The 19,669-nt window shown below is 43.3% G+C and overlaps 1 protein-coding gene across 1 annotated transcript in view; it reads right to left on the bottom strand.

Moving 5' to 3' along the window:
- Window positions 1-10,120, bottom strand: part of LOC136857599 (sialin) — a 380,389-nt gene extending 370,269 nt beyond the window's left edge. Inside the window, exon 1 of the mRNA XM_067136381.2 lies at window positions 10,021-10,120. The gene's annotated coding sequence lies outside the window, so the exon portion shown is untranslated. The remainder of the gene's footprint in view (window positions 1-10,020) is intronic.
- Window positions 10,121-19,669: the final 9,549 nt, after the last annotated feature.

The raw sequence follows: 19,669 nt of genomic DNA, 5'->3' as shown, positions 1-19,669 counted from the left end.
AGAAATATAATTTCAGAATTTAGTGTTTTAAATTATGCTACGATCTTTTCTCTGTCCACCCATTCACCCCTGCACCTTCTTAGAGCTCTGTAAACCACGGAATTTCCGTAACTTCTTCTTCTTCTTCTTCTTCTTAATCTGTTTACCCTCTAGGGATCCCACCTCTACCGCCTCAAGGGCAGTGTCCTGGAGCGTGAGACTTGGGGTCGGGGATACAACTGGGGTGGAGGGCAAGTACCTCGCTCAGGATGCCTCACCCGCTATGCTGAATAGGGCCCTTGGCGGGGGTTGGGAAGATTGGAAGGGATAGACAAGGAAGAGGGAAGGAAACGGCTGTGGCCTTAAATTAGGTATCATCCCGGCATTTGCCTAGAGGAGAAGTCGGAAACGACGGAAAACCACTTCGAGGATGGCTGTGGTGGGAATCGAACCCCACTCTACTCAGTTGACCGCCCGAGGCTGAGTAAACCCCGTTCCAGCCCTCATACCACTTTTTAAATTTCGTGGCAGAGCCGGGAATCGAACCCGGACCTCCAGGGGTGGTAGCTAATCACGCTAACCACTACACCACAGAGGCGGACAATCTCCGTAATTATTATTATTAATTTTATTATTATTATTATTATTATTATTATTATTATTATTATTATTATTATTATTATTATTATTATTATTATTATTATTACGAAAGAGATCAAGACTGCAACGTGATTCTTGTACAAATTGTAGGAAAACAACTTCCTTCATACTACGATTCCAACTACTTTCAGCATCCCGAAAGGCGCAGGCCAATCGAAAACGACATATTCCAGATCGTAGGCCTAAATGGCAAATACCTTCTTTATTCCGGTTTCTGAAATCAGGCTCAGAGTTGCTCCACGGATTCCATATATGATAAATTTTCCTGTTAGCCGTCTGTTTAGTATGAGATTATTTCATGTATTTTCGGTTAGATCTATCCAATTAGGATCCTTTTGGCTGTGGCTTCCCTTGTTTTCTCTTATTAAAGTAACTGAGTGAATAACACTCGTAATTCCTTAGCGGTGCGTGAAGGTATCAACCATGTGTCCTGCAATCAACTAGTGATGGCTAAATGGTTAGCAAGCCTGCCTTTGGTCTAGGAGGTCCCGGGTTCAATTTCCGGCAAGTTCGGAGATTTTAACATTAATTGGTTAATTCCGATGGCTCGGGGTTTGGGTGTGTGTGTTGTCTTAAGCACTAGATATCATCATAGCTAAGGCCCCATCCTCACAGACGCGCAAGTCGCCTATACGGCTTCAACTCGAAAGACCTGCAGCAGGCCTCTCCGGGGGCCGCACGCCAACATAACCTGAGTCTTGTGAACTTGTAATGTGTACACTCCCGTTTCGAGTGGGATTTCAATAATTGCTGTCTGAGCCATTTACTGCCGGTTTATCACCGCTTATCTGAGATTAAATTACTTTGTGAGTGATTCTCCTAATATTTGTTAATATCTGATATTGTTATCTTTTTCTAATTACACATATCATCGGTTATTTCCTATTTATATCGCCACTATACTCACTAACTTACTTTAATTACTTTACCATGCTTAATTCATTATTAACCTTATTTACTGAAGCATTTAATTAAAAAAGAGAAAGAGGGAAATGAAATACATCTTCAACTTGACGTGATTTTCTTTAAGGCTGTACCTTGACGAAGGCCAAGGCCGCTTTCTGCCCATTATTAGGCCTTTCTTATCCTATAGTCACCATAAGACATATCTGTGTCGGTGCGACGTAAAGCAAATAGCGGAAAAAAAAGGAGTATCTGGGAGAAGTGACAACACCAAACTTGTCAGAGAAAGAAGCCGCTACATTACGGATGAACAAAATGGAAATGGCGTACCATTTAACCAAAATGTACATGTCTTCCAAAGCAAAGCTGAGGCATTACTGCAGTGTCATCCGTCCAGAGGTCTTATACGCTTCAGAATGTCTTGCATTTTTTCTTTACGTTGCACCGACACAGATAGGTCTCATAGCGACGATGGGATAGGAAAGGCCTAGGAGTGGGAACGAAGCGGTCGCGGCCTTAATTAAGGAATTTACCTGGTATGGAAATAGGAAACCACGGAAAACCATCTTCAGGTCTGCCGACAGTGGGGTTCGAACCCACTATCTCCCGGATGCAAGCTCACAGCTGCTCGCCCGTAACCGCACGGCCAACTTGCCCGGTCAATTAATTAAAAAAAAGACGTGATCGAGATAATGGAGGTCAAAGAAAGGAAGATTTTGAGAAAGAGCGTAGGTCCCGTCAAAGATAATGGGGAGTGCCGAAGAGTTCATAACGACGAACTATACACCCACGTAGACACCATCCGGAAGAGAAGAATTACTTTCTATGGGCATGTGACACGAATGCACCCAACAAGACTGACCAACCGCAGCATTACCTTCTTTCAGCAGAAGAAAAACCAAAGGGGCTTGGCTCATTGAGGTGGATAGAGACCTTGAAGAAGAGGGAATTACACATAACGACATCCAGGAGCGTGTTGCCACTTAAGAAGAAACTTCAAGTGTTCCAGGGTTTCCGAGACAAGCCAAAATTAAAAACTGGAAAGGCAAGGACGCAGGACAGGAAGGAACGACACCGAGTACGCATGCAGAAGTACTGGGCAGACATCAAAGTCAGAAGTAACCAGTTGAAAATACGTGGTCCAAAGTTGGCCGATACGAGATTAATAATAATAATAATAATAATAATAATAATAATAATAATAATAATAATAATAATAATAATAATAATAATCTATATATTAAAAGAGTTTACTAAAACAGCCTTGGCAAAACCGTCCGTCCGTTCTACTGGGCCGATTTGCTTCATTTTTGTTTTATTCTCTCCGGAATTATCTGTCGGTTAATCATGAGACGCCGGCCCCGTGGTGTAGGGTTAGCGTGCCTGCCTCTTACCCGGAGGCCCCGGGCACCCGTGTTCGATTCTCGGCCAGATCAGGTAATTTTACCTGGATCTGAGGGCTGGTTCGAGGTCCACTCAGCCTACATGATTGGAATTGAGGAGCTATCTGACGGTGAGATAGCGTCTTCGGTCGGGAAAGCCAAGAATAACGTCTGAGAGTATTCGTCGTGCTGACCACACGACACCTCGTAATCTGCAGACCTTCGGGATGAGCAGCAGTCGCTTGGTAGGCCAAGGCCTTTCAAGGCTTTAGTGCCATGGGGTTAGTTAGGAATCATGAGACATTTATAGGTTTCTAAATTCAGCCAACTTTGAGTGATCATAAAATCAAATTATTAAATGATCACTCCAATAATTGCTCACTATGAAAAGAATAATATGGAGTAGCTCTGAACGTTGGGAATCCGTAGAAGAAAGGGAAGGGACACGAATGGCTGAAAATGAAAGAAAAGGACTCCATATGCCTCGCAAATCTAATACAGTCCGTATCAGAAGAGAACAAGGGTTGACCAAGTGAGGTTGGATTCTGTGTGTGTTGAGTATTCAACCTTAAGCTAGTTTGGTCCACAACAGCTCCTCCATGAGCTGTCACAAATGTCCGATGTGTCACTGAAGAGGAATACTAGGGAACTGAGGAGTGAGGTAGAATTTTTTACGTCGCACCGACACAGATAAGTCTTATGGCGGCGATGGGACAGGGAAGGGCTAGGAGTGGAAAGGAAGCGGCCGTGGCCTTAATTAAGGTACAGCCCCCAGCATTTGTCTGGTGTGAAAATGGAAAACCACGGAAAACCATTTTCAGGGCTGCCGACAGTGGGGTTCGAACCTACTATCTCCCGAATACTGGATACTGGCCGCACTTAAGCGACTACAGCTATCGAGCTCGGTGAGGTAGTTTCCCCGTTGCCTTCCTCATCGAACCAGAAGTTGCTATTACTTATCAGTCTGTCAAGCCCACTAAAATGCATGCACTAACCGACCCTATGAGCGATATTTTCACACCATTCGTAGCAGGGACTGGCTGCGTAAGGTAGCCAGCCCCGCGGTGTAGGGGTAGCGTGCCTTCCTCTTACCCGGAGGCCCCGGGTTCGATTTCCGGCCAGGTCAGTGGTTTTTACCTGGATCTGAGGGCTGGTTCGAGGTCTACTCAGCCTACGTGATTACGATTGAGGAGCTATCTGACGGTAAGATGGCGGCCCCGGTCAAGAAAGCCAAGAATAACGACCGAGAGGACTCGTCCTGCTGACCACACGACACCTTATAATCTGCAGGTATTCGGGCTGAGCAGCGGTCACATGGTTGTTGCGCCATGGGGTTTGGTTTGGTTTGGCTGCTTAAGGAATGACGTTACTAGTATTGTTCATACCTCAGTCACTCTCATATCCCCAAAGCTAAGGATGAGAATCAGACAGGTCTAAGAAAGTAAATTTGTTCGAGCTCATACCAGAAGACGTCGTGCACTGTAAACATCAAGTCTCGCCGTCGCTTTAACACATCGATGGTGTCCAGTTGCGCTTCATTTTAAAACAATAACCTCCAGCTCTTAACTGCCTTTACGGCTTTCAGTGACGCCGCCTACGTGTTGGAATTTTTCTACACAGGATTTTCCCCGTGTTGGTATATCTTTCGACTCGAGACTAACGTACTTCAGCACCTTCAAATATCACTGGACTGAGTCGGGATTGAACCTGTTAAATTGGGTTCTGTTCTCTGATTGTGAATCACTGAGCCCAGTGGCTACTCACCAATAAACGTAGGTATGGCCTAATTATTATTATTATTATTATTATTATTATTATTATTATTATTATTATTATTATTATTATTATTATTATTATTATTACTTAACTCTTCCAGGATCAGAAATATGTGATAAACACCACCACTCCCTCCTACGTGGAGTGGCAATCCAATATCTTAACGAGAGTTACCAGTAAGCCTTGAATATCTCATTTGTAACCTGTACCAAGGATCTTACTAAGTCGTACGTTATCTTATCCTGACTTACCCAACATTCCAGTAAGATTTATTGCGGATATAACGGTTTTTATTTGCAAAAGATGAATTCATGATTAAATCAACGATAATTATTAAATGTAACTTTAATTAGTAGTCTAAACCACCTCATACTTCACCTGTGAATGCTGAGTATGTATCCAAGATAGTGACGTTACTGGGATACTAAAGGGAGCCTCGATTATGGTCCAGAACAGTCCTATTCAAAGTGTACCGTGTTTCTACATAACAAAGCAGCTCCGATAACATATAGGCTAACAATTTCGAGTCAGAGGTCTCGGTTGCATGAAAGGTGTTTTAATTTCAGAAACACACTTCCTGCGATAGCGATTTTGGTTTGATGTCTCCTACCGGATCTGATTCTTCTTACCCAGCATCGTAGGTACCTGAAATGTGACACTCTTTCAATAGTGTTTCCGTCCAGGGTGACAGAAGCATTAGCGATTTTCTGTTAGCTGATTACCATGAATTAATTTTCTGAATATTTATTTTAAGGTAAAACTGCTTGCTTGCATATTTCATTGATGCTGTTCAAAAGTACTCAGACTTCACTTGTGAATGCTGTTATACTACCAATTGGACTGTTGAGCTATTGGATTAGATAAAATAGTGGTTGCATGGGTGACTAGATTTGTAGAAAGAACTCAGGGAATTAGAGTAGGTGAAGTGTTATCTGATCTTGTAATGAATAAGAGGGGCTTCCCACAAGGCAGTCTTATTGGATCTTTATGTTTTCTTATATACACTGCCTGACAAATAAAGACAGAAATACACTGAAATAATAACATTATTGGCTTCACGCCCCACTAACTACTTTTGTAGTTTTCGGAGATGCTGAGGTACCGAAATGTAATCCCGCACGAGTTCGTTTACGTGCCAGTAAATATACCGACACGAGGCTGATGTACAGTATTTGAGTACCTCTAAATACCACCGGACTGAGGCACGATCGAACCTGCCAAGTTGGGATCATAAAACGAACACCTCCACCGCCTGAGCCACTCAGCCCGGCTAAGCACCCTGAAGAAATGATCAGATGTCAATGTAACTTCGTACACGTTCACACCATCGACGGCTATGTATATGATTAGAGTTGCAATTCTCTGTGACAGGTAGAATGGCCACCAGAGTGCATTAGTGTTGTTCATGTTTAGAGTTGTTACCAGGTCTGTTAGGGTATATAAAAGGCGCGAACAGCGTCAAATGTTATCTCTGTGAAGGACATGGAGATGCCGCGTACTCGAGTGAGAGAGCATTATCAGCACCTGACAGTGTTTGAAAGTGGTCTGATTGCGGGCTCTGCACTTGGCCGACTAGTCGAATCGTACAATATCCAGATTTGTGGGGTATTCGGATGTGACCGTGGCCCGATGTTGGACTGCATGGAAACATGAGGGCAGGCATACTCGTCGTCAAGGTTCCAGTCGCCCACGTCTGACCACCACAAGGGAAGATCGCCGCACTGTGCACCAGGCACATCGTAACCCCGTCACATCTGCGCCTGCCATCCGAGAACAAGTAATGGACTCCCTGTAACATTCTGTGTCATCCCGCACCAGCAGCCAGACTAGTGAATTACCGTTCCATGCGTAGGCTGCCGTTAACACAACACAAACGGCAGCATGTGGAGTGGTGCCGTGACTAGGACTGCTGATGAATGGCGTTGCATAGTGTTCAGCGATGAATCACGGTTCTCCACTACCACGGATGATCATCGCCTGCGAGTATGGCGGCGACCTGGGGAAGGCACAGCGGTGCTACTTCTGACGTCATGGTGAGTGAGGGAACTCCGACGGCACAATGGTAAGCCACGGACATCCTGCGTCCTCATGTGTTACCTCTCATGCTACAGTATCGCGGTATCCAATAGGACAATGCTCGTCCTCACACGGCATATGTCTCTATGAACTGTGTGCGTGATGTTAAGGTAATCTCGTGTCCAGCAAGATGCCCGATAGAACATGTGTGGGACCAGTGCCAGTGTCCAGGATATCAAGGACCAGTTACAACAGCTGTAGGACACAACGGCTTCGTGACACCTTTCCCAACCGAATTAGTGCATGCATTCAGACCAGAGGGGCGCAACGTCATACGGATTAGTGGGTTCGCACTGCCAAGTTCTTTGTAAATTTAACTCAATTTTGTAATCACTGGCGGGGGGAGGCATGATTAACATGAACACAGGCAAGTGAAATGAGGGCCAACTATTATTGCAAACATTCCTATATAATAACAATATTCACACACAGAACAATAATAGAGCTTGTTTCTCAAATACATTTTTGAACGAGTTTTATGTACGGAGTTTTCACAAGTAGACAGAAAAATAGAACTTGATTCATAAATAAATACTTTTAGGGAATATTTTATGTACGAAGCTATCAAAAATTAATCACAGGTAGAACAATTGTATCTTGCTTCATAAGTACATTTTCTTAATAAATGTCATAATAGTGCATAGTATGCATTTCATGATACGAAATTAAAGCTCCACCGCCAGATGTACCTCCTGAACAGTCTCCATTGGGAAATGTAGTTTTCTGAAGGAATGCCCGCTTTCTAATCTCATTTCTTGATATAAAACTATCTACCACCTTTTCCAGATTTAACGCCATAGGAGCCTCCGAAGACCAACAAACTCCATGTTTTAAGGGGACCTTCATACGTAGGAGGAGAATTGGGAGGGGAAATGGCACTCTGCCTCACTAAAATCCCTTTTGGAGGGGGGCACAAAACGCCTTGCCCCCGCCCTCCCCCCAAAGTCGCCGCCACTCTCACATACCCTCACTATATGTGAAGTTTACCGAGCTCGATAGCTGCAGTCGCTTAAGTGCGGCCAGTATCCGGTATTCGGGAGATAGTAGGTTCGAATAGTTACGGATGTTGTATAGAGTAATAAGCAAGTTACAGAATGGTGAGCGACAACAGAAAGGACCTCAACAATGTCGTGAGATGGTCAGCATGCAATGATATGATGGTAAAAGGGATGAAAAGTCTAGTTGTAAGTTTCCAAAAGAAAACCAAACCCCATGGTGCATCGTCCCTGAAGGGCCATGGCCGACCAAGCAACCGCTGCTCAGCCAGAAGGCCTGCAGATTTTGAGGTTTCGTGTGGTCAGTACGACGAATACTCTCGGTCGTTATTCTTGCCTTTCTACACTGGGGCAACTATCTCACCGTCAGATAGCTCCTCAATTGTAATCGCGTAGGCTAAGTTGACCTCGAACCAGTCCTTAGAACCAGCTAAAAATCCCTGACATGGCAGGGAATCGAACTCGCGGCCTCCACGTAAGAGGCAGCCATGCTATCTCCACACCGCGGGGCCGGCGGTTGTAATTTATACCAAGACGAAAAATCATATCAACTTTCATTACTGTGTTGATGGATGAAAGTATTTCATGGGGATCACTGTTAAGACCTAAGAATTAATGTATGAAATGATCTTCATTGCCGTAATCACATTAACGAGGTGGTAAAGAAAGGTTACAGGTCACTTTACATAGTTATGTGGGAACTTAGGAGTTTTAGTAAGGATGTAAAGGAGAGAGTGTAGAAGTCTCTGATAAGACTCCCAATTACAGTATGGTTCCAGTGTGTGGGACCCACACCAGGACTGCTTGATACGAGAACTGGAAAATATCCTAAGGAAAGCAGCTCGATTTGCTCTTTAAAAAATGCGACAAAAGAATAGTTTTTACGAAAATGTTGCATTCTTTGGACTGGGAAGACTTAAGAGTAAGGAGACGAGCTGCTCGACTACGCGGTATGTGACGAGCTGTAAGTGGAGAGATGGCGTGAAATGACATTAGTAGATGAATAAGCTTGAGCGGAGCTTTTAAAATGAGGATCATAACATGAAAATAAAGTTGAAATTCGAGAGGACAAACTGGGGAAAATATTCATTCATACGACGAGGAATAAAGAATTCGAATAATTTATCAATGTTCGATAAATTACCAAGTTTTTGAAAACATTTAGGCAGGTGAACAATTGATAGGGAATCTCCCAACTGGGTGACATCCCTAAATGTAGATGATTGATTGATTGATTGATTGATTGATTGATTGATTGATTGATTGATTGATTGATTGATTGATTGATTGATTGATTGATTGATTGATTGATTGATTGATTGATTGATTGATTGATAAAAGTCTTTCAAATTGTCATCAAATATAATCGGCATAGCGGATCCACACGTAGTGTTGACCAGTAGCTGAGGAAAGGTAGGGAGAATAAGAGACCGCCTCTGTGGTGTAGTGGTTATTGTGATTAGCTGCCACCCCCGGAACTAAGGGTTTGATTCCCGGCTCTGCCACGAAATTTGAAAAGTGGTGCGAGGGCTGGAACGTGGTCTACTCAGCCACGGGAGGTTTACTGAGCAGATGGATGTTCGAGTCTTACCTCAGCCATCCTAGAAGTGGCTTCCGTGGTTTCCCACTTCTCCACCAGATAAATGCCGTGATGGTACCTAACTTAAGGCCACGGCCGCTTCCTTCCCTCTTCTTTGCCTATTCCCTCCAATCTCCCCATTCTCCACAATGATCCTGCTCAGCATAGCAGGTGAGGCCGCCTAGGCGAGGTACTGGTCTACCTCCCTAGTATATTCCCCGACCCGAAGTCTCACGCTCCAGGACACTGCCCTTAACGCGGTAGAGATGGGATCCCTCGCTGAGTCCGAGGGAAAAGTCAACCCTGGAGTGTAAACGGATTAAGAAAGAAAGAAGGAAAAGAGAGAATAAGAAAAATGATTAGGAAAATGGATTTAATATGGCATTCTTACAGAAATAACAGTGTTCAAATAAGGCAGGGTAAAATTCAGAGTTCACATAGTCAATTTTCGTCTTTCCAGAGCCGAGCTGAGTGGCTCAGATGGTAGATCGCTGGCCTTCCGAAGTAGGCAAGATCGATCCTGGCTCCCTCAGTCCGGTGGTATTTGAAGGTGCTCGAGTCGGTAGACTTCTTCTTCTCTTATCGTTCCTTCAATTCTCAAATCTCGTGACAGAGCCGGGGGTGGCACGAGCGTTTTGTGATCATGATCAAATAATTTTTTTCAACATACCTGGTATTCAGTGAACTTCTACCAGATATCTCTCCTAGTTGAGCACCACCGGTCCCGTGGGAATGAATTATCAGTGAAGTAGACTTAATCTCAAATAGGCTGAAACAAAGCAAAAGAACTCATATAAATATCGATTTTTAACGTGTTTAGTAGCAAATTTTAGAATAAGAAAACAGTTTTCTGTTTTTGTTTTTTTTTTGTTTTTTTGTTTTTTGGTATTTGCTTTACGGCGCACCGACACAGATAGGTCTTATGGCGACGATGGGATAGGAACGGCCTAGGAAGTGGAAGGAAGCGGCCGTGGCCTTAATTAAGGTAGAGCCCCAGCATTTGCCTGGTGTGAAAATGGGAAACCACGGAAAACCATCTTCAGGGCTGCCGACAGTGGGGCTCGAACCCACTATCTCCTGATTACTGGATACTGGCCGCACTTAAAATAGTTTACCATTGAGTCAAAATACCGTAATTTATAGGGTCTGTGGACCACTAGCGTATACAGGATCGGCTGATGGGGGAGTTATAGTTAGAAAGTGATAGAACACAATGAAGGTGCTTGTGCGTGTGCGTTGCGACACTTGTCATTATAAGGGCAGTGATCTTTCTTTCTTTGTTTCTTAATCTGTTTACACTCCAGGGTTGGTTTTCCCTCGGACTCAGCGAAGGATTCCACCTCTACCGCCTCAAACGCAGTGTCCTGGAGCGTGACTTTAGGTCGAGGGATAAAACTGGGGTGGGGAACAAGTACATCGCCCAGACGGCCTCACCTGCTATGTTGATTAGGGGCCTTGGGGGGGGGGGCGATGGGAAGATTGGAAGGGATAGACAAGGAAAAGGGAAGGCAGCGGCCGTGGCCTTAAGTTAGGTACTATCCCGGCATTTGCCTGGAGGAGAAGTGGGAAACCACGGAAAACCACTTCGAGGATGGCTTAGTTGGGAATCGAACCCACCTCTACTCATTTGACCTCCCGTGGATGAGTGGATCCCGTTCCAGTCCTCATACCACTTTTCAAATTTCGTGGAAGAGCCGGGAATCAAACCCGGGCCTCGGGGGGATGGCAGCTAGACACACTAACCACTACACCACAGAGGCGGACTCAAACTGCAGTACACTGCAAAATCTTACATTAAAATAAAGATCAAGAACAATACGATTAAAGTCAACAGTTTTAAAGCGAATGGTATGTTCAGTTTAAAATCTAACTAGCTGATGTACCCGTGCTTCGCTACGGAATTCTATATTGTATACAGAATTCTAGGTTAGGTAGTGTACACATTGTGAGCAAGATTTTATTAAATTACATAGCTCTTTACGTTACCCTAGAAACGCGACGGGGAAGTCACAAAACGTATCTTCTTATATGAAGACTGAGTTAGGAAATTTTCATTGTAACGGTAGGCCCGTTTGCCTACTATCAATCATCACAATCAAGTTGGGGAGTTTTCATTATAATTTGTAGGCACTCAATCTCCACCTGCCTTTTTACATCCTCAGAAAGACTTTTTTAGTAGCTTTCCCAACTGAATTGAACATAGGTCATTACAATGACGTCAGTAGGAATGGCACGATTAAAAGCAATACTTCCATATGAAATACTCGATCAAATGAAAAACCACACATTTTCTCACTTTTAACGATCAGCACTACGCTGTTGATCTAAGAGTCCGAAGTTCCAGAGCTGGAATGACCAAGCCGCAGACAGCCGTGATCCGTGAAAACTCTTCCTCTTATTTCGGCGGCGACGGGGATGGGGGGGGGGGGGGGTCGAATAGTGGAGAGTCCCAGGCCAAAAACTATGCTCTTTTGCTAATCTGTTTACTAGGAGTACCCGATGAATCGGGCAAATTCTTCCTCTAAGCCAGAGGAGAAACCCCCCTCTTCACTGCTAATTTGAAATGAAATGAATGTAGAATTGAATAAAAGTGAAGAGAAATAAGCTTTTCTTCAGAAACAGCTCTTTTCAGGGTTGGATTTTAAGTTATTTAGTGAATTGTTGTGCTATAATTTGGAATAGGCCTCAATTGTAATTCTAGACCAGGTCATACTACTACTACTACTAAGCAAGCCTTTACCTTAAACGTGCACACTGCTCATTCAAAGCAGCGCGTCAGAGTAGGGATCGAATAGCTGGAATACTATGATGAACCAGTGTGTTCATATATAATAGAAAGCTTAATGAACACGCCATTTTCGTTGAGAACTTTTGAAGAAAAGAAAAACATAATTGAAGAACGTAACAGCAGTATCAGGAAAGTATGTACCAGAGGAATTGCATGCTAAAGAAGGAATGTTTCTAACTCCCAGCTATTTCTTGCCAATATTCAGTCAGGCTGTTATACTCGGTACGCAGCAGTAATCCCATCTATCGGAGTTCAGTGGCAACATAAGAGACAAAGAACATCACAACGAACAATGGTCAATATAATGTTATTGTTGATCAAGAGCTTTCGATATTGTAGGCCTTCACATTTAGTTTTCTTCCGACTCTGAAATACCACTCTTATGATAGTCGATACGGTAAAACTGAATAAAACAAAATGATCGGAAATTGTATTCTCTCTAACTTTTGTTATATAGTACTTTTCGATAGGACCATTAACATAGGCACTTAAAAATTAAATATTTAATGCCTTCCCCTAAACTACAATTTCATCCAGGGTGAATAAAATTGTTTATAGCTTAGACTGTACTGTAGTTTCTTATTCTCCGACTCTTTATACCGATTTTCATTAAATTCTGTTCACCCATTTTCTCGTGGCTCGGCGTTGATATGGACTTAGCAACAAAAATACAAATTCACGAATATCTCTGTTATCATAGCCGGTACGGTAAAAATGTATAAGGCATAAATGATCAGAAATTAAATTTGATATAACTTTAGTTATGTAATATTTATCCATAGGACCACTAATAATATAAATATTTAAGAATTAAATTTCAGGCTTTCCCCTAAACTACCATTTCATCTAACGTGAAGAAAATAATTTATAGCCTAGATTATAGTGGTTCATCCCCCGACTTTACATACCGATTTTCATTAAATTCTCTTCAGCCGTTTTCTCGTGATGCGTGTACATACAAACAAACAAACAAACAAACAAACAAACAAACAAACAAACAAACAGGCAGACAGAAATTATGGAAAAGTAAAAAGTGCATTTCCTCGTTACTGCTGGCATGACCGATACAGAAATACCATTATTTTCAAATTCTGAGCAATGTACAGACAAAACTCTTATTTTATATACCAGGTGGCTCACGGACGCCGTACTTTCTACTTATAAATGTCCCGCACGCATAAGTGATGTGTGGGATGTCTACCAACTGATTTTAACAGGGGAACTACTGCCAGCGGGCAGGTTACGTTAGAATATGAAGAGATAAGAAACAGAGTCACACTCGCAGCATGTTACTCAGCGCTGCCGGTCGAATGCATCCCTTGCATTCGTAAACATCGTTTTCGACCGCATAGTTCTAGGCTGGTGGATGGTACAGCCGCACTATATTTGCTGTCTGCATATCGGCAATGGCTAGTGTGATCAGCAGCGGTGAATACATAGACATTATTTTAAGGTGGACAACCTGGTCGGAATGCAACAGAAGCTCCAAACAGACGTACGCCTTCTACACATTTATTTCGCCGAACAGTATTCGTTTGTGTTCCATGCAATCATCTCTTTTATCGAGTTTAATGTCTACACGTGTCTAAATTAATAAGTTATTAGATTTCATTTACTGCATCTTTGGCGTGTCTACAAACAGTAGCGAAGATTAGGGGGTGGGGTGAGGAGGGACAGTCGCTCCCACCCGCACTTTGTAGAGTAAATATGACATTTATTCCATTTTAGCCAGCTGGAACTAGGAATTATTTAAAAAAAAAGCTATTTGTACAAGCCTTGTTGTCTTATATGCTAAATCTTTCCTTTATTGTATAGCGCTATGGCAAGTATTGGAGACGTTGCATGTGCTGTGAGGAAGGGTAGTAGGGGTGTAAATTTTTGCCGAGGTCGTGGCCACGGAGTTATAATTCACCCGCTTGCCGCGCGCATTCGTCAGTCTGGCAGTCTCTTTATTGTCTGTTAGTTTCTTAGTGTGTATTCAAATACTAAAGGATTATTAATTGCATAATCATACCGTACATCTATGTAATTGTACAGGGCGATCTGGACGTGGGGTTACGGCGCGCAGTTGTGAGCTTGCACTCGGGAGATAGTGGTTTCGAATCCCATTGTCGACACCACTGAAGATGGTTTTCCGTGGTATCCCATTTTATACCAGGCAAACGCTGAGGCTGTTCCTTAATTAAGGCCACGGTTGCTTCCTTCCCATAAGTTCTATCTGTGTCGGTGCGACATAAAGTCAATTGTAAAAACAGATATATTTAATGGTAATTGTAATATCAACGCGAAAGAATACCAACTTTACATTCACCGGACTAAATTATTTCGTTTGTATTATGTTTTTTATAAGTAAATGTAATTAATCAGCCCCGTGGATTAGGCCTATTCGTAATAATAGTTTTTTGAGATTTTGATTCAATTCTGTATAATAAAATTTTCACCAGGTCTCACAAATATACTATGGGGCATTTACTTAATAAATAACATAACACAAAGAAATAACTTAGGAACGTTGGTATTAGCTCCTGCTGAAATACGATTACAACTGTATATATATTTTTTTTTTTTTACAATTGGCTTTACGTCGCACCGACGTAGATAGGATTTATGGCGACGATGAGACAGAAAAGGGCTACGCGTGGAAAGGAAGCGACCGTGGCCTTAAATAAGGTACAGCCCCAGCACTTGCCTGGTGTGAAAATGGGAAACCACGGACAACCATCTTCAGGGCTGCTGGCAGTGGGATTCGAAACTACTGTCTCCCGAGTGCAAACTCAGAGCTGCACGCCCGTAACCCCACCGCCACCTCGCCCGGTATAATTACATAGAAGTACGGCATGATTATGCAATTAAAAATTATTTAGTATTTGAATACTCACTAAGAAACTAACAGACACTAAAGAGACTGCCAGACTGATGAATGCGCGCGACAAGTGGGTGAATTATAACTCAGTGGCCACGTCCTCGGCAAACAATATATACCCCTACTACCCTTCCTCACAGCACAGGCAAAGTCTCCATTACTTGCCGTAGTGCTATACAAATTGGTTAGCGGCGACGAACAGCATTTTGTGCGTATTTCCGTCAATAATTCAAGAAAATAAACGAAGGAATTAGCAGATAAGATAACAAGGTTTGTACAAACAGCTTTTTAAAATAATTCCTAGTTCCAGCTGGCTAAAGTGGAATGAAAATGTAATGGGTACTCCACAAAGTGGAGGTGGGGGGGGGGGGAGCGACTGTCCCTCCTCGCCGCTACTTTTTTTTTCTAGGGGCTTTACGTCGCTCCGACACAGATAGGTCTTATGGCGACGATGGGATAGGAAAGGCCTAGGAGTTGGAAGGAAGCGGCCGTGGCCTTAATTAAGGTACAGCCCCAGCATTTGCCTGGTGTGAAAATGGGAAACCACGGAAAACCATCTTCAGGGCTGCCGATAGTGGGATTCGAACCTACTACCTCCTGGATGCAAGCTCACAGCCGCGCGCCTCAACGCGCACGGCCAACTCGCCCGGTGCTACTGTTTGCAGACACGCCAAAGGTGTAGACAAGGAAATCTATTAACTTATTTATTTATACACGTGTAGACATTCCACTCGATGGAAGAGTTGATGTATGAAACAAAAACTAATACTGGTCGGTGAAGTACGTATGTAGAAGGCATACGTCTGTTTGGAGCTTCTGTTGCTTTCCGACCAGATTGTCCAGATTAAAATAATGTCTGTGTATTCCCCGCTGCTGATCACACTAGCTACTGCCGATACGCACTCAGCAAATATAGTGCAGCTGTAGCATACACCAGCCTAGAACTATGCGGTCGAAAACGATGTTTACTAATCCAAGGGGTGCATTCGACCAGCAGTGGTGAGTAACATGCTGCGAGTGTGACTCTGTTTCTTATCTCTTCATATTCTGACGTAACCTGCCCGCTGGCAGTAGTTCCCCTGTTAAAATCAGTTGGTAGACACCCCACACATCACTTATGCATGCGGGACATTTATAAGTAGAAAGTAAGGCGTCCGTGAGCCACCTGGTATATCCAACTTTCGAGGCTTCTTAGGAAATACAGTAGATTCAAGAGATCTGTTGGTTCTACAGTTATGTCTGAATGTTTATTTAGTTTATTGTCAGTTTCTCTTCATTTTTTTAATAAAATGTCCATTCGGGGGCGGGAGGCTGTAATCCCCCAGTAACCACCCCTTGGCTACGCCCCTTCTGTAGACTGTAACTCGGTTGTCTGAAATCACGCACGTAATCATTTTAAAATTTTATTCGTGTTTATATTCCATAAAAGCCACCAGTATTATGTCTTCGTTGTTTGCGGTAAAGTGAACATTTCAGTGAAGAAAAGCGACAAGAAACGACGATGCCAACCATGTCCTATTAGGCTGCATACAATTGGAAAGACCTTAGCAATTCGCTACCGGGAGAGTTAGCCGTGCGGTTAATGGCGCGCAGCTGTGAGCTTGCATGCGAAATTTTCCGTGGCTTCTCATTTTCATACCGGGAACATTAAGCTGTACCTTAATTAAAGTCACGGTCGCTTCCTTCCCACTCCTAGGCCTTCCTTTTCCATCGTCGACATAACACTTATCTGTGTCAGTGCGACGTAAAATAAATTGTAAAAATGAAAATATATTAATTCGATTTTAAATTAAAACTGGAGGACCCGTGTTTGCTCCGCAGCATTCGTTATAAATAGGTCAGATAACTCCTCTTTATATGCCTGTGGCAGTCATATTGTTTTGCCTGCCCTTTTCAGTGGTTTTATCATCATCATCATCATCATCATCATCATCTGTTTACCCTCCAGGTTCGGCTTTTCCCTCGGACACAGCGAGGGATCCCACCTCTACCGCCTCAAGGGCAGTGTCCTGGAGCTTCAGACTCTTGGTCGGGGGATACAACTGGGGAGTATGACCAGTACCTCGCCCAGGCGGCCTCGCCTGCTATGCTGAACAGGGGCCTTGTGGAGGGATGGGAAGATTGGAAGGGATAGACAAGGAAGAGGGAAGGAAGCGGCCGTGGCCTTAAGTTAGGTACCATCCCGGCGTTCGCCTGGAGGAGAAGTGGGAAACCACGGAAAACCACTTCGAGGATGGCTGAGGTGGGAATCGAACCCACCTCTACTCAATTGACCTCCCGAGGCTGAGTGAACCCCGTTCCAGCCCTCGTACCACTTTTCAAATTTTCGTGGCAGAGCCGAGAATCGAACCCGGACCACCGGGGGTGGCAGCTAATCACGCTAACCACTACACCACAGAGGCGGACTCAGTGGTTTTATGAACATTTATATGAAGCGCGTTATGATATGCCGAAGTTCGTACTCAGAAGTAATCTATTTTGACGTCATCATGGCGTCTGTTTGGTAAAAATATATCCATGTATTCTCTTTATTATCCTGCAGTTCTTGATGTAAAGATTGGTACTGTGTCGTAGAAGGTCATGTTATTTTTAATGCGGTTCTTCTATATACAGGGTGAAGAGTAATTCGCGCACTGGGGCGTCGCAGCGCGACTCCTCACATGCCAGCAATAAAAAAATGTATCTTACAAAATTTCGTCTTGCGAGTATATCCGGTAGAAAACGGACGTTGAAGAGTAGCAATCTGGCAACACTGTTACTATATGTAGGGTAACTACCGCTGTCAGCAGATCCCCGTCGTGCTGTACAGTTGGTGCAGTGGGTAGAGTTTTTGGTTGACATGCAGGAGGTCGATGGTTCGATCCTAGGTTGAGGCGCATTTTTTATTTGCTAATTTCCATCTGACATTACCTACTGTAATACAGTAAGACACCGTTTCTGAGGTGACATGTATCCTACATGTACAACATTTTGTAACGCTGTAATAACAAATACCTGGTTAGACTAATAAGAAATAGACAGCTGAAACAAACAGGTTTCACATCTAGTAGATGAAGTGGTGCGAATAAATTCACGCTCACGACGTGGAAAGGGCGCCTTTCAAAGCTGACCAATGAAAACGATTGTTCGTCCATTTCTAGGATCGTAGTATGTTCCTCGAGGACCCACTGCAATCGCTGTTGACGATTAAGATGCCAGATACCATACCACCTGGACTACATTTACGAAAGAAAAATCATAAGCCTGAACCCAGGATCGACCACTCGACGTCCTGCATGGTAACCCAATACTCTATCCACTGCACCAACTGTACAGTACGGCTAACTCCTGTTGACAGAGGTAGTTACCATACATGTGGTTACAGTGTTGCCAGATTGCTACTCTTCAACGTCGTTTTTCTGCCGGATATACTCGCAAGACGAAATTTTGTAAGAGACATTTTTTTATTACTGGCATGTGAGGAGTCGCGCTGCGACGCCCGAGTGCGCGTATTACGCTTCACCCTGTAGAACGGTTGTCTAGTGAGCTCATAGGCTGGTCTCGAAGGAGCGTTTTTTGCCAGGTGGAAAACTTCTTAAATATATATGGCCTTTACTCTTTCTAGTGTAGCTAGGTTGTCCTTCAATAGGTATTTCCAGGTAGTATCTAAGGCGTATGTCATCATGGGGTCTGCTTGTACGTAGACTTTTTTCTCTCAGCAGCATGTTAGTATGTTACGAACGCTTTCCATCTGTTGAATATATTTGGAAGCTGGGAAAGGTTAGAGAATCAAAGAGTATCTAACAGGGAATAGTGTTCTTCCGCGATCAGAGGAAGTGTATACTCTCTGGCTTCACACGTACTAATCAAACATGCTGCATGCAATGAAATTACTTCGGATGAAAACCATGAATAATGAAAGTGTTAGTCGCTTAGCAACCTGCTAAGTACGGAATGTGTTGCGGGTTAGGGTAAGCATTCGCCTGCAATTATTCCAGTGATCAGTTAATGAATTGATTTTACGATTACTCAAAAGTTGGCTGAACTTAGATACTTATCAATGTCTTATGATTCACCGACAGGTAATTCCGGAGAGAATAAAACCAAAATGAAGCAAATCGGCCCACTAGAACGGACGAGCGGATTTGCCAAAGCTGTTTTTAGTAAACTCTGTGTCGGTGCGACGTAAAAAGAAATGTTCTATTTGCTACTCTATTTAAAAGAGGTGATGAGAAAGGTGATGAGAAGTAGGGAATTATATCCAGTATCAATATACATGAACGTTTTATCAATCACACCACCACATTTTATAAGTTCAAGGCGAGATTAAGAAGAACGCCAGTCCTGAAGCAATCATGACCTTACTAGTGAATCATATCTCAGTTTCATTAAAGACTGCGACACGTGACAATACTCAGCAAAACATTACAAGATCGCATGATTACCAAAGAGTTCGTCGTAGGAAACTTCTTATTTCTGGTTCTCTTTTCCATGACCTTCCCTTCTCGTTAGGCTTGACCGAGTCTCACTCGGCCGTAGTTCAGAAGGACATATCGTCATCAAGTCTCCACTTGATTACGGTGATTAAAGAGTCGGATTTCTCTTGATGTCTTTTAGCAGATTCAGACACGAGCACGCGAAGAATATCAAGTGTGTAATCAGGCCTGGATTAATCGTGGTAGGCACCGT

This window comes from Anabrus simplex, chromosome 1 (assembly GCF_040414725.1).
Source record: "Anabrus simplex isolate iqAnaSimp1 chromosome 1, ASM4041472v1, whole genome shotgun sequence".
Taxonomy (NCBI): Eukaryota; Metazoa; Arthropoda; class Insecta; order Orthoptera; family Tettigoniidae; genus Anabrus; species Anabrus simplex.
The sequence above is the reverse complement of the archived record's forward strand: the minus strand, read 5'-3'. Positions and strand labels throughout refer to the sequence as shown.